Raw genomic sequence first — 25,757 nt, 5'->3', positions numbered from 1 at the left:
GCTGTCTAGATGAATATTTTGGAGTGTGCTGTGGTGGGAATCTTTATTAAGTTCATGTATTACACAGACATTGGCCAAGTAATCCCAGTGAGGAGGAAGGTATTCGGTGACAGGAGGATATAAAGGGTTTGCCAGATGCTGGTATCTGTACCAGATGAAATTTAACCCTGACATACATGTGATGATTCAATTTGGAATGAGGGAGAATGAAAGACATTACTGAATGAATGGCCAGAAATTCGGAATCAGAGAGGAAGAAGGGAATCTGGGGGAGCTTGTACACAGATCCCTGAATGTGGCAAGGGAGGTGAACAGAGTAGTTAATGAGGCACATTGGATGGTTCCCTTTCTCAGGCATCCTTTAGTGCATACGCGTAACGAGGTCATGTTTCAGCTGTTTCAGCACTTTGTTTAGGACATTGTTGGAGGACTGTGAGCAGCAACAAGAAGATTTGACTGCAATGGAGGTTGACCACAGAATATTTACCAGGAATTTGCTTGGGATGGAGCTATGTAGAAAGGCTGGATGAGATTGCATTGATTCCCTTGGAGAGGAAGATGTTCAAACTGGCCCTTACAATGGCATAGAGATGAGAAGGGACATGGACAGGGGGTTTCCCTTACTCGGAGCTAAAATAACAGGGTGTATAATTTTCAAGTGAAAAGTAGAAGACTTGGAAAGTTTTTTCACGTAAGAACGTATTCGCACAGACACTGCTGAGGTTTGGAGCGCACTGGCTGGGAGGTTAGTTCAGGAAGGCAACCTCGAAAACATTTAAATGTAGTGGACCAGCACTTGAAGTGTTATATTATACAAGGCTGTGGTCTAGTCGGAGGAAGTGGGACTTGTGATAGTTGTCATGTTTCATTGGTCATATGGCCTCTTTGGTACTTCTGCTTTGTATAATTCTGCCAGTTCTCTCTCCTGAGTTACAATATCTCACCCACCACTGTTATCGCATCCCGATCACCTCAATTATTAATTTCCATTTCACTGGGTCGGTCCATCTCAAATCATCATTTCACACTCAGTGAAGACACTGCCTCCCGGCACCATCAATCACTACATCCCACTCACCCCAATCAATGCATCTTGATGCTGTCAATTACTGAATCCCATTTCCCTCCATCACTGCATTCCACACCTCTCCATCACTGCATCCCATTCCCCTCCAACACTTCATCTCACTTCTCTGTGTCACTGCAGTCGACTCTCTTCAGTCACTTGGACTCTCTCCCCTCTGTCACAACCTCCCACATCCTCAGGCACGACATTCCATCTCAATGAATCTTTGCACTATATTTCACTCACTTATTCATCTCGCAAGTTTTACCGTGCTTCAGACGTTTATGTGTTCTGCCAGAATCATTCTTGATCTCTGCTGTGAAGTTAGTTTCCCTTTTTTTCAGAATCTTGCTGTTCTCCGGAACATAGTAATAGCTTCGTATCGTATCTTATTCTGTTTTTGGTTTGTTTATTTGCAAGATGAGGGGTGAATGTAACATTCTGAGAGCAACGCGATACATCTCAGAACCTCACTGTGAGTGATTGATAAATTATGATTTACCTGTACAATATCTAGCGTTATAGAAGGGTGTCGGCTTCAGCTCAGACACAACCAAAAACTGGAGCGGTTCTCAATGATGATGTTTTGGCTACTGTAGCATTTATTCCCATTCCAGTTAAAATAGACGGTCCTGGTTACCTCGCCTTCCCTCACAAAGAGATGATAACCTGCAATGAGCTTTTATTTATTTTAATCCAAAAAGGATAAAATTATTGTCGAAAGTGCTGAACAGAGGGTGAGATATGCTCTGTTAAAATGTGGTAATCCCATTTAACCAGCCCGTACTCCTCGTGCAACAGTGATCAAATTGCACAACTTTCTCTGGAACCATCCACCCACCAGAACTGAAATAATAATCACACAGTCTGATCCTGACCTGGTCCCAATTATTACCCGACTCTTAGAATCGGAGGGAGGTCGGAAATCTGTGCCCCCTTTCTTCTCCATCCGCTCTCGGCAACGTATGGCTATGTATCCTTTGTGTATCCTGTTGGCCGTTGTCCCAGTTCCGCACGTTTCAAAGATTTTACAGAGGATTTAGTGCATAGAAAGTGGCCATTGTGCCTAGAGTTGTATTTTTTTCTGTTGTTCACAGTCACATGAACTATTCATATTCTCACATCGACATTAATTTATCATCTTGTGCTCTCATGTGTTCATCGAGCTTTACCCAATTAAACATATGACAGAGATTCACCGAAATCCCCCTCTCTTCGGTTGTGAAACCAACACTCACAGCATTTTGCCAGACAGATAGGTCTGTCCAAAATTCTCCATTGGATTCATGATTAAATCTCTCACATTGATTGTCTCCTTCATGGTTGGCTCAACCAAATAGAAATATATCACAGTGCTCCGAGCAGAGACTAACGTGGGAGGATGTAATTTTCACAGTAGGGTCCCGCGCTCCTCGTGTGGATGAACAGAGTGATATGGAGACCAAAACTCAGTGTTGTGCTTCTGGTGGGGACGATGAGTATGGAGACAAGAAATATGTACTCTATTCCAGTAGTCATGTGATAAATGTTTTAAATATGGTTAAACAGGATTATCAACAGGCTGTGCTTTACATTATATACAAATACTACAAATCCTTCCCTCAATATATTCGTGATCATTTTTGTTTTGCAACAGGCAATGGCTTCACAGTCAGTGCTGAATGGGATTAGTTTAAAGTTCCGGAGTTACAAATGGACCGTAACTCCCACCAGCTCTCTCAGAGTGTTTGCCTAGTCCCCAGCACCACCAGTACATTACAAGCACAATCACTCTACCATCTTCCCAACCTGCCACAATTATTGGCTGCATTCCAAGAAAGTTCACTCTTTACCTGTTCAACCTGAACCATTCCTGTTGAAGGATATTATTTTCCACTATCCACTCCTTTTCGCCATTCACTTGAACACAGATCGATGCTCCTCCAGGCCTCGTCCAGGACTGTGTGATTCACACACATGGGTCAGCGTGTTTGCTCCCTGGGACTGAATGTCATAAAACATGTTTAATATTATGTTCATAAGTACCGTGTATATTACATCGCGACATATACTCCCAGGAGCAACAAAACCACAACTGATGAAAATGAGAGCAGGAACGAGGGGCTTCAGTGACCTTGACAGATGAAAGTTCCGATTCTGCTCATTGAAGAAGTGGAGGTTGAGTGGAGATTTGAACAAAGTATTGAAAACCAGGAGGAGTTTAGACAGTGTAATCACGAGAAAACACTCTGATTGGCAGAACTATTGAATACCAGAGAACAATGATTTGAGGTGATGCGAGAATAAAGACATTCCAAAATGCAGAAGAAACTATTTCCCGCTGCTGCTGAAGGGATCAGGAATGTTAAGCTTAGGAGCCCAGTGGATGCAGTGTCAATCCAGCTCCATGGGATGGAGTTAGCTTCATGTCTGTGCAGAGATTGCGGAAAATCGATACTTGGGGAATGAATCATTCAGGGAGGCAGCAGAGACACGGTGTGCAGAATGGCCTCTTTCTCTCCTGTAACCATTCTGTTGGAATCTGTGCATCATATACGAATGACTGTGAACTCCAGAATTTATATATTTGTCTCATTAAGAAAGGTCATTATTTTGTCCTTTGTAAAAGAATCAAAGATTTTTGGTGAACAATTCGCAGCAATGAAGGAAATTTGACAGAATTGGGCCCATTCAGTATATTACTCACAAGGATTTTATTCCTTCAGATTATACCCTCTGTTTATTGCAAACCATAACATTTCGGTTTATCACCCCGCCAGAACAGTGACATTGTTTGATTAAAGTCACAAATGCACCATGGGAGGTGTTACTGCGGAATTAAAATAAATAAACAGAGTGAAGTTTGAATAAATCTCAAGGAACTTTCTGATGAAGCTGACAACCTGCAGTAGAGTGCTCATGTCACTGTGTGATATTCTGGGACCAGGATCACAGAATTACCAGAAGAAAATGTCAATAGAAGAGGAAATATGATGGAAGATAAATTATGGAATAGCTGTTCTTGGATAATTGAGAACAATAATATGAGTGTGTGGTCCCTACACTTTCCCTCACTCGGGCATCTGCATGAATAATGAGATACAACTCTCTGTCCGAGCGGGATGCCTACAGACAGCATGATATTAACTGTTCTTCTCTATTCACACCTACAGAGTGAACACAATCTCTCTCACGTGGATCTTCCAGGTGTACAATTCCTTACGTTTTCCATCTCAAGTCCAAATGTCAGTACTTCGAAGCTGGCCATTTTTCTGATGTCACGCGATTTCCAGAACCCCAACTGATTTGAATCCTAGGTTTCTAACAAATAAACTATCCCGCTCAGCTTCTTCTAGTGTATCACTACCCATTACTCCTCGAGAAAAGCTCTAATTGCTAAGATTTGGATCATGACAGGGGAAGTAGTTCGTCTGCCACGGAGCCCACACAAAACAGGTAACTCTTTTCTGAGATAATGGGAACTACAGATGCTGGAGAATCCAAGATAACAAAGTGTGTAGCTGGATGAACACAGCAGGCCAAGCAGTGTCTTAGGAACACAAACGCTGATGTTTCGGGCCTGGACCCTTCATCAGAAAAGTTTTTATTATGTTTAAATGTTTAACTTAGTTCTTAGTTTTTATTATCAGATATTCAGCTTCCCGTCTGTCCTGGCCTGCTATCCATTATCTCCTTTGTTACTCACCCCTTTCATACGTTATGGAACGGACCAAACCTCTCAAAAAACAGCAAGGAGATAGCCTGGTCACTAACTTTTATTTTCAGGCAAGTAAATGGTGTGGCACTCCAGATTTGATTTGAATGGTCAAACTACTGAGCTTTAAGAAAAACACACTTTATCATGACTCAGTAATTAAAATGCGAACAAAAAATTGACATAACTTTAACTCCGCTGAAATACTTAAATAATGTATGAACTAGTGCTCAACAACTGATCCAATAAAGCAACATCCCATGAAAGCAACCTGGCAAAGACTAATCCAGCAATTCAACAGATTCCAGTCCAGGAGAAGGATCAATAACAGGATGAAACTAGCAGCTCACACACACACACACAGAGCGAGAGTTGTATCTGGCAGTTTCAATTCCAACTGCCCAATTTCAACAATTAAAAGCAAAACTAAAACCTTGGATGTGTGTGAGCCTGACTCTGCCCATTCCTGCTTCTTTTGTTTACTTTAAATAAAATTTACTTATTCTGCTTTCAATGGAGCAGGTACCTCAGCACCTGCTTCACACCCCCCTCGTGAAGAGAAAGTAAACAGAATAAATCCCTCTTAAAGGAACACATTGTCACACATTTGTCTCTTTCTCTTTCTTTAGTCTCTGTCTCTGCCACCTGCTCACCGCTCCCTTTCCCCACCACATCACCACCCCCAACCCAATCCCAGTTTTCAGGATAAATACCACTTCTTCCCCGATGCCATCAGTTCTGACAAAGAGTCACCAGATTCGAAGCAATAACTCTGCTTTCTCCCTACAGATGCTGTCAGACCTGCTCAGTTTTGAGGGTTTACTGTATTAATTTCAAAGACAATTCGTGATGGATAATGACAGTTGATTTATCCAACAAAAACACAAAATTGCAAACCCTGAACTTTCTCCACTGCTACCTTGGGGGCACCGCCTCACTCCCGTCCAGACACAGTACCATCTCTGAGCGCAGACAGAATCCAAAGTGTAGAACCAAGCTTATGCTTCTGCCTCCCGGAACACAATTGACAAATAATCACCCCCTGAATGAGACACTGGCCTGCACGGAGTTCAGGCTTTATTACATTGTCACTGAGCTGCTGTTTCTTGACCCACAGGCATTTGCTCTGTCTGTGGTTGGCACAGATCACACAAGCGTGCACCAACATCCCCACAGTACAGCTGGAAACTATCATTTAACATCTACCCAAATGATATTGCAGTTTAAGAATTAGAATTTAAATTGTGCTTTTTCCACATATTCGTTTATGTTATGTTGTCAAACCAGGTATTCAGAAATATAATGTCATGAATTCAGCAGCCTGCTTCAGAAAGAGAGGGAGACAGTGAGAGAGAGAGAGACAGAGACTGACAGAGTGAGTGAGAGAGATAGACAGATGGAGCAAAGATAAATAGAAAGACATACAGAGCGAGAAAGACACACAGAGAGACAAGTGAGAGAGGGATTGGGGAGTGAAAAGATGAAAGAAACAGTGTGAGAGACAGTAGGAACTGCGAATGCTGGGGAATCCGAGATAACAAGGTGTAGAGGTGGATGAACACAGCAGGCCAAGCACCACCTTAGGAGCAGGAAAGCTGATGTTTTGGGCCGAGACCCATTTCCAGCTCCACACCTTGTTATCAAATAATGCGCGTGTGTGTGTGTGTGTGTATGTGTGTGTGTTTGTGAGTGTGTGAGTGTGTGTGTGTTTGAGAGAGAGAGGGAGAGAGAGTGAGACAGACAGAGACAGACAGGTAGAAATAGAGCATGAGAGACAGATAGGGAGAGTGATAGTCAAAGAGGAACAGAGAGTGGTGAGAGATACAGAGAGAGGCACAGAGTGAGGGAAAGAGAGGGAGACAGAGACTGAGACAAAGAGAATGATATGTATGTGTGAGAGAGATTGAGAATATATATCTGACGGAGAGGGAGTCAGTGAGTGAGAAACAGGTGGTGGGAGAGAGACACTGTGAGGAAAAGAGACAGTGAGAGAAAGAGACAGAGTTTGAGACATAGTGTTACAGAAAGAAAGAGAGAGAGACAGTGAGACAGACAGTGAGAGAAAGAATGAGACACAGAGAGGCAGTGAGAGATCAAAAGTGGGAGTGACAGTGAGAGGAGAGCAATAGTGTGAGAGACACAAAGTGAGACAGCAAGTCAGACATAGACACAGAGGGACTCCCAAAGAGGGCAACACAAGGAGAGAGAGATAGATAGACATACATGACAGGGAGGGGGAAAGAGCAAGAGGAACGGTGACAGAGAGAAAGGGAGTTTGACACACACAATGAGAGACACAGAACGAGCGAGAAGGACTGTGAGCGAGAGAGAGAGAGAGGGGAAGAGTGAGAAGTAGGACAGAGAGTGAAATAGACAGAAAATTTGTGAGTGAGGGAGTGAGAAATTGAAAGGGTCAGAGAGAGAGGGAGGCACTGGGACAGAAAGACAGAGAGAGACAGAGTGCAAGAGAGACGGAGGGAGAGTGGGAGAGAGTGTGATAGGCAGAGGAAGGGACAGAGGCAGAGGTCAAACCAAATGGAGAAAAACAGCCAGACAGAGGCACAAAAAAGATTCACCTGAAACATCTTTTCTCTGAGATAATTTTGGCTCTGCTTGAGTCCTCAATTTATGTCACTATCCATGCTGGGCCACTCCTACTTTTGATTTGGCCAGACATTTACACTTCTCAGAACAATCTTCTTGGCCACATGAAATACAGCATGTCCATCAGTCTCTGAGGCCAACAGGCAGAGAATGCAATAATTCAATTGTATTTGCATGTTCTTTTGCTTCGTGCCCATTTGATGACTGAGCTCTGGTGGCTGGTTCTAGATTGTCCTCAAGGTGAGGCATTTGATCAGTATCCAACATTTCAAAAAGTGTGTTTAATGACATAAACTCAAGTTTTTTTTAATGAGACAAATAGTTTCATGTGCAATGCTACTGCCATCTGACAAAATACTGCTTAATTGATCTCTCCACTGGAAGCGTATCCTTTCCTCATGAGATCAGCAATACCATGCACTTTACTGAAACGCACAAGCCATTTGAAATCTGGCAAGTGGACAACCTGTCAGTGAAGCATTGCCTCACCACTGCTCCTGGGAATGTGACAGCCTGTGTGCTCTGTGGTTTGTATATCTTGCATTTAAAAAGAAAATTTTAACTATTTCATCATTGTTTACAAATTTAATTTTGGTCATGGGCAGAAGCCAAAAAAGTTCAAATCATGGAATACAGGGCAAGATAAGGATTGTCGTCAATGAAAGCAAAAGATGTGTGAAGTTGAATTTGGGGGTCGGGGTGGGGGGGGGACACTTTGTGGTGCAGTGGTAATGAACAGGTGATTTGAAAAATAGGTTACATTAAAACAATATGTACAAAGCTGACGCTAAATTCCAGGCCTGGTGATTCGGAACTTTTTTGAGTTCAATAAAGCGAGACTAACAGAATAATGCATTGAAGGAGGAAACGGCATTAAATTAAACTAGCGAGAGACATAAACGTGTCTTTTTAAAAGCTTTCCCCTGTATTCCATGGTTAGATCTTGTGGGTCTGCTGCACATGCTTAGGACCTAAATTTATCACAAATGATGAAACAACTAAAGTCTTCAATTTAAATGCGAACTGTGCAGATACAGAGCACACAGACTGTCCCACTACCAGGAGCAGTGGTGAGGCAACACTTCACTGTCGGATTGTTCACTTGCCAGATTTCAGGTGGCTCTGAGTCAAGTGCACGTTGCTGGTGATCTTATGAGGGAAGGATGTTGCAGCGAGTGGATTAATCAACATAAGAGTGTTCCTTTAGATAACTTGCTTCTCACAGTAGCATCGTATGTGAAATCATTTACGTTGTTTAAAAAACAGCCAGGTATTTTGAACAGCTGTTGAATTGTTGGATGCTGAGGTAATGTCTCACCTTGAGGAGAGTCTGGAACCAGCCACCAGTGTATTGTCTTCAAATTATCCCAAAGCAAAGGAACATGCAAATTCAATCAATGTCTTTGTTTTGCACTTTGCACTCTATCCCTGCTGACATAAGAAACAGATGGATGTTCTGTGGTGAAGATCGTCGGTCAAGAGATTGTTTTGCAAGATGGAGGAATGCAAATTTTGACAGTGTTAGGCAAGAACTTTCAAAAGTTGGTTAAATATTCACAGGGAAAGGGACAGATGCAAAATGGGAAGGCTTCAAAAGTGAGATGGTGAGAATCCAGAAACAGTGTTTTCCTGTTCGTGAGAAGGGTAGGTTAGGAATGTTGGATGACGGCAGAAATTGAGGCTTTTTCTGAAACAAAGAGGGTTGCAGAGGTCAAGAATAGACAGCAGGGATCAAGTGAATCCCGAGGAGAGTAGAGAGTCAGTGTATGTAAGTGTCTGTAAGGAGGAAAGCAGGAAGGTGTAAAGGGGAAACAGGATAGCTTTGGCAAATGAGAGTAAGGAGAATCCAAAGGAATTCCACAAATACATAAGGATAAAAAAGTAACTGGGGAGACAATACGGCTCGTTAAAGATCAACTTATGTGTGGAATTGTTGGAGATGCAGGGAGACACTAAATGAATAGTTTGCATCAGTTTTTATTGTGGAGAAGGATATGGAAGTAATATGGTAATATGGGGAAGTAAATAGTGATGTCTTTTTAAAAATGTCCACATTACAGGGGAGGGGGTGTTGGATTCCTTAAATTACATCAGGGTGGATAAATCCCCGGGACCTGATCAGGTGTCCCCTGGAACTCTGTGGGAAGCTCGGGAAGTGATTGTTGCGCCTCTTACTGAGGTATTTGTATCATCGATGACACAGAGTTTGGCTAAAGTGGTCTCACTGTTTAAGAAACATGGTAAAGGAAAGCCAGGGAAAGCCACAGAGTGAGCCTGACATCAGCGGTGGGCACGATGTTGGAGGAAATCCTGAGGGACAGGATTTGGATGTATTTCGAAAGGCCAGGATTGATTAGGGTTTGTCAATACGGCTTTGTGCGTGGGAAATCAACCCTCACTAACTTGATTGAGTATTTTGAAGAAGTAACAAAGTGGATTGATGAAGGCAGAGCGGTTTGTGTGATCCGTATGGAGTTCAGTAAGGCATTCAACAAGGTCCTGCATGGTAGACTGGTTAGGGAGGTTAGATGACGTGGAATACTGAGGGAACTAGCCATTTCAATACAGAACTGGCTTGAAGACAGAAGGCAGAGAGAGGTGGTGGAAGGTTTCATTTCAGATTAGAGACCTGTGACCAGTGGTGTCCCACAGGGATCAGTGCTGGGTCCACTCCCTTTCCTTGTTTGGATGTGAGAGTATGACATGAAAATGAGTGATGCATTGGACATAGAAACATAGAATATTGGAGCAGGAGGAGACCATTCAGCACTTCAAGCTGTGGGATGTTTTATTTGTTGAAGAAACAAAAGGAAGCTGCAGAGGATTGCAGACAGGAGAGGCGGAGAGAAAGACCTCCCAGATTCACAGTGAATTGAATTAAAGTGGCGAATGACGTGATTCTCAAATTGTATCATCCTGCCCCCACACGTCGCACATTACTCTGACATAATAACAAGTCTTTCAGGAGAGTTTCATATTAAGGGTTTAATTTCCACCTTTGGGGGAGCCCTGTCTGTCAGGGGCTTGCTGGGGGTCTACCTGTTTGTGTCAAATCCCAAGGCCCCAGTTACTTTAACCCCAGGCTTCAAACCTGTTTTAAAGCTACATGGCCGCAATCCAACAGGAGCCTGTTAACTAGTGGCCCATTAAAAAAAGGGGCTCACAAAATAAATCAAACCTCGGGGTAATAACCAGATACAGCTCACAAGGACACTGCCGAGTGTTGCCTGTTGTACAGGCCTCAGGCCTCAGAGCTATGCCCCCCCACCGCCGGCCCCCCATCTTGGAGGATGCTCTTGTACAAAGATCACCCTGTCCCAAAGTCTCTCTCTCTCTCTCTCTCTTTGGATCATCTGAGTGAACAAAAATTCCCTTGGAGGAACAAGACAGGAATAGTTAAAGGAGACATTATAAACAGCAGATGCTGGAGACAGAATCAATACAGGGTGGCGCCGGAGGAACACAGCGGGTCCAGCAGCATCAGAGAAGCAGGAAAGTTGACATTTCAGGTCGACAGCCCCCCACCAGGACTGGGGAGGGTGAAAGGAGCTGGGAAATAAATAGAGGGAGAAGGGGTTGGGCTGGGGAAGGGAGATGGGATGGTGATAGGTGAATGCAGGCAGGGGGCAGTGGGGATTGTGTCAGTGCAATGGGAGGGCCAGAGAGGTGAGAATGAAAATCGACGGGTTGTGTCAGGACTCGGGGTTGGGGGTGAGAGGGAGTGTTGGACAGAGAACGAGGCCGGTGGTGGGGAGATTGTAAAACTAGTGAATTCTACGTTGAGGCCATTGGGCTGTCGGCCCCCGAGGCGGAATTTGAGGTGTTGTTCCTCCAGTTTGTGTGCAGTGTCACTGTGGTACTGGAGGAGGCCTGAGATGGACATGTTACCAGGAGAGTGGGACGGGGAGTTAAAATGGTTGGCAACCGGAAGGTGTTGTTGACGATAGCGTACAGAGCGCAGATGCTCTATGAATTAGTAACAGAGTCTGCGCTTGGTCTCGCTGGTGCCGAGGAGGCCACAATGGGAGCAACAGATACAGCAGATCAGTTTGAAGGATCTACGGGTGAACCCCTGTCAAATAAAAGAAAGTTTGCCTGGGGGCTTGGACAGAGGTGGAAGGGGAGGTGTAGGGGTAGGTGAACCACCTCCCACGGTTACAGGGCAAGGTACTGGGTGTGGTGGGGCTGGTGGAGAGTGTGGAGTGAATGAGGGAATCGCGGAGTGAGTGGTCCCTGTGATAGGAACGTGTGGGTGGGGAGGGAAATATCTCTTTGGTGGTGGGGTCAGATTGCAGATGGTCAAAGTGACGGAGGATGATGCGCTGGTTGTGGAGGTTGGTGGGATGGTATGTGAGGACCAGGGGGATTCTGTCCTCATGTTTGTTGTGGGGACGGCGTTTGAGGGCAGAAGTGTGGAAATGCAAGAGTTGCTGTCGAGGGCATTGTGGATCACAGGGAGAGATGGCACAGCAAGATCCCACTGATTCCAGTCTCAGCAGAACATTGACAATCTCTCAGCAGCATATCAGTTACAGATTGAGTTTATCTGCTGGGCTCCTTTCAAAAACTTCAAAAGTGACTAATTTGCTGCTTTGAACACTCACTGCCTGCCACAATGGTATTGCAGACATTGCAGTACAGCAAGATCTCTGTCAAACAATACAGCAACAGGCAGCCTGATCATCTGATTCCTTTATCCTCTGTGACACTGCTTAAATGTTCACTGTTTGCTGTCACTCCAGAAAATACATCATCTCAAAAGCCTCTCTCTGCCTCTCCCTCCCACTCTCTGTCTTTCTCTCTGTCTCTCTCTGTCTCTCTCACTTTCTCTCTGTCCCAATCTCTCCCCCTCTCTCTGTTCCCAGAAACACTAGCATGCGCGCGCGCGCGCGCGCACACACACACACACACACACACACACACACACACACACACACACACACACACACACACACACACACACACACACACACACACACACACACACACACACACACACACAAAATCTTGACCAGACAGCGAGAGCTGGTGACTCTCTCGATAGACAGAGGGAAAAAAAGTATTTAAGAAAGAATCTGATGCATTCTTCTCCAGATTTACTCTCAGTGAGTGGTTTATTGTCTCCACCGCTGGAACCTCTTCGTCCCCCCATCCCACCGCTGAGAGCTCTCTGACACATTGAGATGGTAATGTCAGGACAGGAACCGCGTTGAATCATCCTGAACATTGACATGTTAACTCGAGGGCAGCAGAGATTGACTGTTCCCTGTTTCAATTTAATTTTTAAAAGAAAGCTTTGTTAATTATATCAGTGCAACTTGAAATTATTCAACATTGATCCCACACGAGCCTCTCAGATTTTCTGACACGAAAACTCCCAACATACACAGCAGTGGCCAGACCATGGGGATATTTGCTGAGGTTCTCTCCCTGGGGATTTTTAAGCTGTCAATGTGATTCCTAGATATGAATCTTTCTCTCCCTCTCTCCCTCCGTTCCTGTTTCTGTCTTTGTCCATCTCTCTTTCTGTCCTGCACACATTACAGCTACTTCCAGCTGGACTTTCAAACTTCCCTGGGTAAAATCACAGGTAATCTGATTGCTGTGTCCTCTGTGCTGCTGCGCAAGTGTTCATAATCTGCTCAAGCTCCAGAAACTAACATTCCTGCTGTTTCACTGTCCAAAATACCTCTCCCTGTCTCTCCTCCTGCCTCTCTTTTGCCAGTGTATCTCTTTCTTTCGCTGTTGTGATTGTATGATCCTGCCCCAAACAAATCACATATTACTCTTCATTATGCCAAGTGTTTAAGGAGAATTTCACATTCAGGGTTTTCATGTCCTCTTTGGGGAGTCCTGTCTGTGAGACGCTTACTGTGGGAGAGGGGGCTAATATAGAACATAGAACATAGAACAGTACAGCACAGAACAGGCCCTTCAGCCCACGATGTTGTGCCGACCATTGATCCTCATGTACGCACCCTCAAATTTCTGTGACCATATGCATGTCCAGCAGTCTCTTAAATGACCCCAATGACCTTGCTCCCACAACCGCTGCTGGCCGCACATTCCATGCTCTCACAACTCTCTGCGTAAAGAACCCGCCTCTGACCTCCCCTCTATACTTTCCTCCAACCAGCTTAAAACTATGACCCCTCGTGCAAGCTAAAATATGTTTGTATGAAACCCCAAGGCCACGGTAACTTCAACCCTAGGATTGAAAATTTTTTGAAAATGGCGGAGCCACAATCCGACGGGATTCAATGAACCAGAGGCCCCTAAAAAACCAGGGTCCCCCAGAGGAAATCAAACCTCAGGGTAATAAACACTCACAAATCACGTGGACCCTGTGGGGTGCGGACTGTTGAACAGGCCTCAGGCCAGTGTCCGCCCCTCCCCTCTGGGGGAAATTTCTGTCCAAGGGAAGGATTTCTCGTCCTGTCGCAGTTTTGAAATAAAAATTCCTGTGCAAGATGGGTGGATAGAGTGAGACCGAGATAAGTATTGGAATTGAAATGGGGGGGACATTTTTAAACAAATTACACAGCAAGATGTCATTCTGTCACACAAAATATCTGCCAGCAAACCCAACAATGATCAAATTGGGGAATAAAGTTTGGGGATTGAATCCTGCAAACATCGGGCAGCTGTAAAACTACGAGCTAAATGAAACAGTTGTTGCCACGATCGCATTGCTGCAGGCCATCGGAGAACAGCAAAACCTGACAGGCAGCTAAGTACCAGCAGGAAGGTGGGCTCAGTTTTGCTGATGGGTGCTGCTTAAATGTTAAATGCTTGTTACACCCACAGGCACTGACATGACTGATACTTCATCACCTCAAATGCCCCTTTCTCTTTCTACTGCCCGTCTCACTTTTTCAACCCCCTCTCTGTCTCACTCCCAATGTCAATTTTAATTTTACACATTCTTATTTGGACAGAAGAGAAAATCTATATGAGACAGTTTGGCATTCAGGGTTTTAATTCCCTCTTTGGGAAGTCCTGTCTTTCAGGTACTCACTGGGGATGGCGGGACTTCACAAGTTTGTGTCAACTCCCAAGGCCTCAGTTACTTTAACCCAAGGCTTCAAACCTGTTTTAAAATGACAGGCCCACAATCTGACAGAACCTCGTGATCCAGAGGCCCCTTTTAAAAAGCCAGAGTCCAACAGAGGAAATCAAACTTTGGGGGAATAATGAGGCAGAACTCGTGGGCCCCAGGGAGAACAGCCTGTCAAATGGGCCACAGGACTCTGGCCATTCTTGGAGGATGCTCTTGTTCAAAGATGACCTTTGCCCGAAACTCCCTCACTCTCTTTGGATCTTCTGAGTGAGTAACAAATTCCTGGGAGAAAAGAAACAGAATTGGAAAATCTTTCGAGAAATGGCACAAGATCCGAGAGGCTTCCTCTCTCAGTAACATTGAAATATTAAACGTGTCAGCAGGAAGTTGATATTTCAGGCCAGATCCTTTTGAAAACTTCACAAAACAGATGAGTTTGTTGATTAGAAGTCTCACTGCTTGCAAAGATGGCATGTTGGCAATTGATGTGCAGCCCGATCCCGCATGGAACAGCACAATAATCTGATTCCTTTCTCTCGTGCAATTCTGGACAAGTGTTAATTATTAGGTCGAATTTCAGAAACTAACATTGCTGCTGTTTTTCAATCTCAAATACCTCTCCCTCCCTCTCCTCCTGTGAACAGGGTATTCACTCTGTGGAAGGAGTATTCAGCAAACTAATGGAGCGGCAGTTTCTCAGGCTTTGTATCCAAGAACAAAGAGAACATGAGAACAAAGAACAATACAGCACAGGAACAGGCCCTTCAGCCCTCCAGGCCTGTGCCACCTCATTTTTCCATCCCATCCAAACACTGTCTTCACATACAGGATCCATATCCCTCAATCCTTTCCCTGTTCATGTATTTGTGCAGGTACTTCTGGAATCCTGTGATTGTGTCAGCTTCCACCATCTCCTCTGGCAGTGAGCTTCAGGCACTCAACACCCTTTGTGTGAAAAAACTTGCTGTGCACATCTCTTTCAAACTTCCCCTCACCCGACAAATTGAAACTGTATCCCCCACGAATTGACACCTCCACCTTGGAAAACGCCTCTTACTTTCCAATGTTAGCAATGCCATTCAAAATCTTGTAAAATTCTATGAAGTTGCCCCTCAACCTCATGCGTTCCAGTGAAGAGAAACCCAGTCGATCTATTCTTTCTTCACAGCTAAAAATCCCCATGCCAGGGAACATCCTGGTGAACATATTCTGCACACTTTCCAAAGCATCCACATCCTTCTGGTAGTGTGGTGACCAGAACTGTCCTCACTATTCCAAGTGTGACCCAATGGAAGTTCTATAAAGCTGCTGCATACCTTCCTGTGCTGACACTCAATGCCCCTTTCCACGAAGGTAAACATGCTATCAGCCCTTTTTCCACCTTATTTACCTGCGCTGCCACCGTCAGTGACCTGTGGACCGGCACAACCAGATCTGTCTGCATATCAGCAACCCTAAGTGTTCTGCAATTCACTGTAGAATTTCCACCTGCAAGTGATCTTCCAAAATGCACCACCTCACATTTGTCCAGATTAACTTCCATCTGGAGTTTTTCTATCATTTCATGCCTCCAACTGATCTATATCCACCAATTGTTGTATTTTCCTGAAATTTACAAATTAGACCACCCACATTTTGCTCCAAAGCATTTATATCCCAGCGCTGATCCCTGTGGGGCACCACTATTCACAACCCTCTATTTTGAAAAGCATCCTTCCACTGCTACCTCCTGTCTCCTGTGACTGAGCCGCTACTCTGTCCATATTGCCAGGTCACTGTGTGAATTCACTTTTTGTCCCAGTCTGTCATGAGGGATCATATCATCAGCTTTACTGAAGTCCACGTGGACAACATCAACCGTTTTTCCCTAATCAAGCACCTTTGTCACCTCCTCAAAAAATTCAGTCAAGTTAGTGAGGTGGGACCTCCTTTGCACAAAGCCATGCTGTTTATCACCAAATCATACATTTGCTGTGAAAAATGTACAGGCCTTGTCCCTGAGAATCTTTTTTCACTCATTTCCCTATCACTGATGTAACGCTCACGGGCCTGCAATTTCCCGGATTATCCCTGCTACTCGACTACAATGGGAGAACATTGGCTAATCTCCAAACCTTTGGGCCCTCATGTGAGGCCAAAGATGATACAAAGATGCCTGTCAATGCTGCAGTAATTTGTTCTCTAATATGCTTCAATATTCTGGCACAGATTCCATCAGGACCCAAGGACTCATACTGTTTAATACACACAAAACATCTTCCTTTGTATCAGTAACTTGGCTTAGAAATTTGACCCTCTACTCCTCGAGATCATCCTTCAACAATTTTGTCTCTTTTTTGAATACCAACACAAAGTACATGTTTAGGGTTTCACTGAACCTTTCTGGCTACACTCATAGGTTTGCTCCTTTGTCCTTGCATCGGCCAACCAGTCCAAATTCAATTGGTAAACACGGCTGCAACTGTCTATTGGTAATGTAGAAAGTGAATATTCAACATCGGACCATAGGAACAGGAAGAGGCCATTCAGCCTCTCGAGCCTGCTCTTGCTTATTCGAGCTCATGGTTAATCATCTCCCTCAACGCCATATTCCCAAGCTGTCCCTGTATCACTGATTTGATTACTGAAAGGAAATCTTATCAGTCTCCATCTTGGAGTTAATCAATGATCAAGTTTCCATCACTGCCTGGGGTAGGGAATTCACTGGGGTCACCGTTGGAGTGAAGAGGCTCCTGTTCTTCCTGATCTGAATTGTTTGTCTTTAATTCTGAGGCTGTGCTCCCGAACATGAAGCCCAACAGCCAGGCAAAACACACTTTCTACATCAATTGTGTCTCTCCGTTGAAGAATGTTGTAACTTTCTGAGAATGTTGCCCATTCTGAAATCTTCTTGTTGAGTACAGATTAAAATCAGCTGATTATTGAAACATTTCTTGATCATTATCCACTTTCAAGTGTTTTCTGATCACAGATTGAATTGCAGGAGATAAATTAACTGAAGCTCTGAACAAAATCTTCAAAAATTTACTCAACAGTAAATACGAAATCATGAACAGTTACTGAGCAATTGTTATGAGAGTACAGCTGAAAAGACACACTCTGGATACGAGCAGAAAAACTGAAAGTGAAAACTATCCTAATAAAGGTAAAGATTTTCCAGCTGGGTGATCGATGCACTGAGTTACTGCTCATCTCGAATGTACGAGGCCAGTAGGTTATACAACATGAACTGCTGGTAAGAGGCTGAGATCATGAAGAGTGGGGAGAGAAACATCTCCAGGGAGTACTGGAAAATATACAATCTGCTCAATTGTTTTTGGTGGAGAAATTCCATACCTGGCAGTACAGTAGCAGTGATTGGTGTCCCAGGGAATGGAAAAACAACAATGGTCCGAAGATTGTTTATGACTGGGAAACTGGAAAAATATACCCACAGTCTGTTTTCAGTTTTAAATTCTGGGATTTGAGCGCTATGAACTATAAAATAAACCTGAGGAGTCTGATCGTGGGTCACGATCCTCATTTTGGGAATATTCTGGGAGGGCGCTGGAAGAATCCAGAGAGGTTGCTGTTTATATTTGACAGTATGATGAGTTTAAGGACTCTGCAGGCTTTGCTGAGTCGGAGAAATACAGAACCTGAGTTTGTGTGCACAGATCCCGAATGCTGGGGTGAAGTGTGTGATATTGTTTACGGTTTAATCCAGCACAAGCTGTTCCCAGGATGTTCAGTGCCAGTGACTACCCACTCCACTGCATTACGTTTATTGGAAAAGGCTGACATCCTGGGTTTTTCAGGTGACACATGGAAGGAATGTTCCAACATGTTTTTGGAAGATCAGATGGTGGCAGCAGCTGTTCACAAACACATGGAAGAGAACGAGACCCTCCACACCACGAGCGATATTCCTTCATCCTGCTGGGCCCTTGGTCTGTCACCGCATCCCTTCTTCACACAATGTGACAGGGAGGTCCCAAGGCCATCACCCAACTCTATTCCCACTATATTTACAACATTCTGAGACACCATGGCCAAGAGATTGAAGACCCCCACAAAATGTCACTGAAACTTGGTGAGATGGCCTTCACAGCAGTCTTTGAGAAGAAGATTGTGTCTAGTGATGGAGATGGAGCACGATCTGCAACTTTCCCAGTTCCTGCCTGGATTTAAGATGAACCTTTTCAAGAGGGATGGTTCTTTCCACAGTGTGGTTTACACCTTCCCACATCTCACCATCCAAGAGTTTGTAGCTTCTCTTGATGTATTCCTGTCACCACATCCTGTGAATACCCAGAGTCTCAGTGAGGAATACGGTTGATTTATGATATTTCTGCTATTTATTGCTTGTCTCTTCTCCTCACGGGCAGCCTGGAGATTTTTCTGGTTGCTACAACCTGTTGAGAGGTTCACTGCGTGAAGGAGAAGATTTGAAAGTCAGATTGGAAACACAGCAAGTCAAAACTGATAAAAGGAACCTTCTGATTATGTAGCACCTTTTGTTTGATGATCAGAAAATAAAAAATGGCTCAGATTGTACTTGGTTCTGCAGAAATCCTTACGTTTTGTGGGTTGGACCTGAAACCAGATGAGTGTGCAGGGCCTGTCTCACCTCATTTGCGAGGTGATAAAATAAGGGAACATGATGTAGAATCCTGCAGCTTTGAGTGTGAAAGTTTTCAGCAACTGATACCTGCAGTTCACAAATCTCTGGTGTTGAGGTAATTCTTTACTTTCTCTAACTGGTAAACAAATTGTAGAACTAGCACAGAAGGAAACAAATGATTCACAAACGTTACTTCTCTCTGATCTAATGCTGCAGGATTTAAGAATTTCTACCAGGACAGAATATTGATACAAATGTTCCTGAGAAATGGAGTTTACAGCTACGACAGTAAAACACAAGCGGTGGGAAATTAGCCTTTGAACTGAACAGCCTGCAGAAGGAATATGTTCAGCAAACATGACGAGGCTTGTCAGTGTCTGCACAGAGATTAACTCTGATTGCCAGAATGAGACCGGGTGGAGGGACATTTAAGGCTTTAAAGATGGTGATTTATTTCACAAACACATTTGCTCAGTGATCCAAGTGTACGTAGAGTGGGACCTGTCAAAAACCATTATCAATGAAAGAAACTTTAAATATTAATTTACTGTTTATTTTTCAGCATTTCTAGGAACATCCAAGAAGGAGAAAAGACAAGAGCCTGGTTTGATTCAATTTGATTCTCATCCTCTGAATGTTTCTGTTTCGACTTAGGGACAATAAACTGGGAGGTTCAGGAGTAAAGCTCCTGTCTCTGGGTCTCAGGAAACCAGATTGTAAAATACAGAAAATACAGTCAGTACTACAATCTGAGTTTATGTCTATAAAGGTGCATATTGAATGGTATATGTCAGTCTCAGTATCAGTGATGTGGAATTAACCCAGACTCTTCTTATTTCTCTCTCTCTGACCCCAGTCAGTGGGCTACTGGTCTCACAGCTTCTTGAGGTGAGGATCTCACCTCTGCCATCAGTGTAAACCAGTCCCTCATTTTTCTCAATCTACGATCAAACTCTTTCACACATCAATCTGTCCCCACTCTCTACCAACCCAGAAAGAACTGCAGGAATCTGAAGCAAATCTGATGATTTTCTGTCTAAAAGGCTGATGTAACCAGCAGCATTTTAATGTTTTTGGCAGAGCTATTGATTAAAGTTTTTTTTTAATTGTTATTGAAGGAATAAGTTCACTGCCCCTATTCCCAAAATGCTGCTCAATCTGTCTTTTTACATCTTCAATGATTTTCGGCAGGTCACCTGGACAACTGAAATCACTGCAGGGTACAGACCTAGACATGAACGTGATAGTCTAAACATTTCAATTCATAACCACCAGTCCTCTCATTATAGGGAGATTCCTATAGTCACTGTCCCTCCCTTTAAATGCTGCACTCCAGGATGAAATCTCACAGAGTGTTTCCCAGTATCCACCTCAGGCTCAGTGAGAGTGTGAGCAAAGATTGTGCTCAGTGCCTGTGAAGTAGCTTACCATTGCCCATTGGGTATCGGAAAGTTACAGCTACAATTCAATCAGACACACCAAGATAAACATCTCGGGGCAATTTGAATTGAAAGTTACAATGATTTTACCAAGAATATCTACTGCCAAGAAATGAGCAGAAAAAATCTTATCATTTTGGCATAAAACTGATGTTTTAGATTATTAAATTAGAAATAGCAAAGTTTCTGTGAGGCGACTGATTTATAATGGCCGTTCCTCAGTAGGCGATGTACATTCAGACATCCTTAACATCATGTGTTCTCGCAGGTAGCATCTGCTGTATCCACTTGAGCAAGCAGAACCGCACCATTGAGCAGCTACTCATCAGTGAAAGCAAATTGATAGCCTGAAGATAAAAGGCACGGCCCATTGATTGACTGATTGATCCATTTGTGTCAGCCTGGATGGTGAGTGACTTTAAAGACAGAGTTGTCTCGCAATTTTGGGAATGTGCACAATTAATGGGCGGGTAAATCAGGGAGAATTTACAGCAAATGGATGGCGTCACCTCTCATTCATTGTCTTATTTACCCGCCCATTAATTGTGTGCATTTCCAAAATTGCTGGACAGCTCTGCCTTTGAATATTTTTGCCATTGGTATAGTTGATGTTGAAGATACAATGTTTATGTTAATTAATAAGTTAAACATTGCCAGTGGATGAGTTGCTCACTATTTACAGTAGAAGTAACACAATGAATCTTATAGCAATTCGTAAGACCTAACTTCCTTTTGTATCTCCAGTGATTAGGGCAGTGGGCAATGTAAAACGAGCGCCAGAATTTGATAGGGATTGCAATGAATAAAATGGATAACAGAATCCGAGCAGCCCTTAGAGATAAACAAGTGTGGAAAAGAGTACAACTGTTGACTTTGGAAAGTGAATTAATGGGATGCATTGTTAGATCCCAAGATCTGATGATTGCAATGCCTGGTGAATGCCATGAGGTCATGGGGAAACTCGGGATGTCCATCATTGATCAGGTGTTTCACAGGATTGGATGTAGATGAAGGGTGAAGGAACAATGACAATGTTGCTATAATTATTGTAACACAAGCTGTCTAAGAGCACTGCTTTCCACTGGGGAAATCTGAGCATCATTGGCCTCTCTGAGCTGTATGTTATGAGAGCGAGTGGCTCCAACACAAAGGCCAGTTTCAGGGGGAGCGGTGTCTGTCCTATTCCAATTGTGCGGTAAAGAGTTCGAATAAAACTGAACACAGAACTCCAGGCTGCTCTTTGGCACCTCTCCTCAACTACTGGCACTGGAGCAGCGTACTGCACCTTTCTGCTACCGACTACGTGGGGTCTAATTAGTTGAGTATATTTAATTTTACCACCCTTTAGGGAGAGGGCAAACCCTGCAGCTAATCCTAGCTGTCAGTTGCAGGACAGAAGAACTAAGAGGGACAATGCAGTTGCGCTGTGTTCAGTTGACAATCGAAAGTCCTGGTCCTCACCAGGAAGATTTGAGCCTCACAGCAGGACAGCGATGACAACGAGAGTCCGAACCAGGGAGAATTGAGTCCCACTGCTAGATGTCTCGGATGAAGAATACTTCGTCCTCGCCGTGGAAAATAAGAGCCCCGCAAACAGGACAAGTGAGCCCTCACCGAGAAAAGTTGGATTTTTTTTTGCTGAGAGAAGGTAGGTTAATTACAACAGAAAGATGGAAAGATACATTGGTTGAATGAAAAAGCATGCACAGAAGATGGTTCTGCGTGTATCACAGAATGTCATAAATGCTGACACATTGTCAGGACTTCGCTGAAGGATGATGGATGTGTAGTGGATAAAACAGTCTGAGAGGGACTGCAGTATTATCTGTTTGCATTCACAGATTTGGTGTGGTAAATATATATATATATATATTTTCGAGTACTAATAGCCTGAGGTGAAAGTCTTTGAAAACGGAGCCGTCCTTGTTTGTCGACAGTGTCCTTTTTTTTAAGGGTTGAGGTACGCTGGCACTATGCTTTTTTGAGCATTTTCCTCCACCTTGATCCTCTTGCAGAGACGTGTTGCCAGTGGTGATATAATATCTTCATCCAAAGCTGTGGGCAAACAGCTTTGACTTCCCTGAGATTGTTTTTTATTCCACAAAAGAAGCATGAGAAGCACAGACCCAGGGTTTCAGTTTGGCTTTCAGTTTATATATCACAGAATAGAATCCCTACAGTGTGGAAACAGGCCCTTCAGCCCAAAAAGCCAACACTGACACTAAGACCATAAAACACAGACCCATCGCCCTATAAAACCATATAATCTACACATCCATGAACACTACTGGGGCAATTTAGCATTGCCAATCGACCCAGCATGAGCATCTTTTGACTGTGGGAGGAAACCGGAGAACCTGGAGGAAACCTGCACAGAATCAGAGAGAATGTGCATGCTCTACACCGACAGTCGCCTCAGGGTGGAATCAAACCCAGGTCCCGGTGCTGTGGGGCAGCAGAGCTAATCACTATGCCACTGTGCCACCATGCTGCCCCATGCCAAAGTGGAGAACAGGGGAATGTTGCCATTGGGTGTTTTGGTTTGCAGTTGCTAAATACAGCTGTGACTACTTTTGAGTTCTTTCTCTGCCGCTAGACTGTTTCATTTGCTGATTATTTCTCCTCCATTGGAGAAAATCTGCTTTACTGAATTTGCCTTTGCCAAGGATTTTTTTTAATGCGATGCTGCTATAATGAAACACTTGATAAGTAGTAGTTAAATACAATTATTTTGTTCAGTATTTCAACCCAGTTAAAGACATGCCAATTCCATTTTTTTTTCCAAAAAATATTGTCACTGTGATGTACAAATAAAGTGTGTTTTGCTGAAAGCCGAGTAATTCAATCGTATCTGGAATGCACCACCTTAATTAAGATAAAAGTTAAGGATTGTACGATCTCCTTGGTATACTTTGAGGGGAGTTTTGATCTCGTCCACAAAATTAAACCTATGCCCCTGGCCATTGCTCACTTCATGAAGGGGAAATATTTCTTCCTATCTGCTCTATGTCCCTCTTAATTTAGAACATCTCAGTCACATTACCTCAATCTCATCCGGTACAATTAAAAAGAAAAACAGTTTAGTCATTCATTCTTAATGAAGGGCCAGTGTCGTCTGGAGTTCAGAATGAACATCATTGAAATATATGAGATCCTGAGGGAGCCTGACCAGCTGGATGTTGAAAGGACAATCTAAAACTAGGATTAAAAATGAAGGTACATACCTCTCATCCCCACCTCCTTGTCCTGACACATCCTGTCCATCTGCTGTCCCAGCTATCCTACCTTCCCAACTCACTGACCAATCCTCACCAGCCCCGACCTGCACTCAGTGATCACCTTCCCAAAGACCATCCCCAGCACCACCTCTCCTCTCTCTATTATTTCTGAGCACACTTCTCCATCCCCCATTTCTGAAGAAGGGTCCTGACCCGAAATGTCAACTTTCCTGCCCCTCCTATGCTGCCTGGCCTACTGTGTTCCTCCAGATCCAAACTGTGTTATCTCTGACTCCAACATTGGCAGTTTCTACTATCACTGGGAAAACATTTGTTTTGCCCAGCCCTACTGAACCTCCTCTTCCTCAAAAGACATTAGATGTAGAATCTTCAAATGTTTCTAAAGTTGAGGAATATGGATTCTTGTTTCACACAGATTGGTGGGGATTACACAAGGGATGTAGAATTGCTGAAGCAACTCAGCCGGTCTGGCAGGGTGGGTGGAGAGAAGGCATAGGTTAGGTTTTGAGTCCAATGACCCTTCTTCAGATTGGACATGACATGCTTCAGTGTGTTCTCGACTTGTTGAAAACTGACCTTGAATTGTTTCACCCAATTCCTGATCTGCTTCAGACTATTGACAATTGTCTGCTTCAACACGCAGCCTTAGGCTGTCCATGACTTCCTTCAGCCTATTTTTCCCCCAACCAGCATTGTGATTTCACCTTCCCAATTCCTGAGTTCCACACATTGGCTCACTGCACATGTCCCATGATGTATCCTCCCTCAGTACAGGTACGAGATACTCCTTTGACACTAATGCATCTGTCTATCTTGGATCATAGCGTTCTTTCAAGCTGTTCTTTTCAGATTCCAGTAAATATAATTAAGAGAATAATCCACAGCAGCAATTTGCTGAAATGTGAATGCTTATTGCATAATAATATATGATTATAATAGCAATAGTAAATTATTACACAGGCAATAATGAATGAAAAAGAAAAGAGGGGTGAAAAAAATAAAGCAAGAAACCTCATGGCTTTCAAGAAAATATCTACAAGTCTCATGTTCTCAGAGATAGTAAGAACTGGAGCCAGAGAGAACACAGTGTGGAGCTGGAGGAACACTGCAGGCCAGGAAGCATCAGAGGAGCAGGTAAGTTGACATTTTGGGTCAGGTCTCTTCTTCAGAAATGGAAAGAGGGAAGGGACCTCAAAAATAGAGAGAGGGGGATGGTTTTGGGAAGGTAGGTTACTTGTTCTGCCCTTCAAGGTGCCCTCGATCGATGGTTAGTCTGGAGGACTAGGTTCATTTATAGCACCGTTCACGATCTCGGTCTGAATATGAAGTCCAGCAGCAGCTGTAGCAGCCTGGAGAGAAATTCTGTCTCTCACACAGCGTGCCAAACATGCAGCATAGAGAAAGCAGGCAGTAAGGCAAAATTGCTGCCTGGTACAGACAACACAGGATGGGAAAACAAGTGCGGGTGTCGTCTTCGGCTCAGAAAGGAATGTTCGCAGGACTCAGAGGTTCGCAACTGGTTGAGTATTATTCAAAACTCTCCCAGCCTATGTTCTGATTCTGTGCAATCTATTTTCCCATGCAGCTGTTGAATGTCATCCTGAACTTGTAGCCCCCTTTGGCCATTTTTCTACACTCCCCTTTATATCTCCTTCTGTTGACCATATACATCTAAATCCTATAACACTCAGCTGCCTGTCCCTCTTTCAAAAAAATCTCTATCATTGCAATAATGTCATCATTCCAGGTACTAACAAAAATCGAAGGTCATTTCCTTGAATATTCCTCTTCTTGCACTGAAACATTTCTCACCCAACTCCCCTGCTCTTCTCAGTAGCGTTTCCCTGTCTGTTCTTGGTCTTCATCATGTTTGCCTTGGTTTCTAACTCTCCCTCAACTTCTGCATCTATTGTTCTTCTCCTCTGGTTCCCATGCCCCTGCCACACTAGTTTAACCCCACTCCACCAAACCTCTCTGTGTGATGGGTGAGTTTCACTTCCCCTGTGTTGACTGGGACTAACTTTGTGCTGGGGGCTTGGATGGGGCAGAATT

At 43.8% G+C, this 25,757-nt stretch overlaps 1 pseudogene; it reads left to right on the top strand.

Annotated features, from left to right (window-relative positions):
• The first annotated feature begins 4,455 nt into the window (after positions 1-4,455).
• Positions 4,456-18,742, top strand: LOC132206895 (NACHT, LRR and PYD domains-containing protein 3-like; annotated as a pseudogene).
• The last annotated feature ends 7,015 nt before the right edge of the window (positions 18,743-25,757 follow it).

The sequence above is a fragment of the Stegostoma tigrinum genome, chromosome 44 (genome assembly GCF_030684315.1).
Source record: "Stegostoma tigrinum isolate sSteTig4 chromosome 44, sSteTig4.hap1, whole genome shotgun sequence".
NCBI lineage: Eukaryota > Metazoa > Chordata > Chondrichthyes > Orectolobiformes > Stegostomatidae > Stegostoma > Stegostoma tigrinum.
This window is presented reverse-complemented; position numbering and strand designations above follow the sequence as displayed.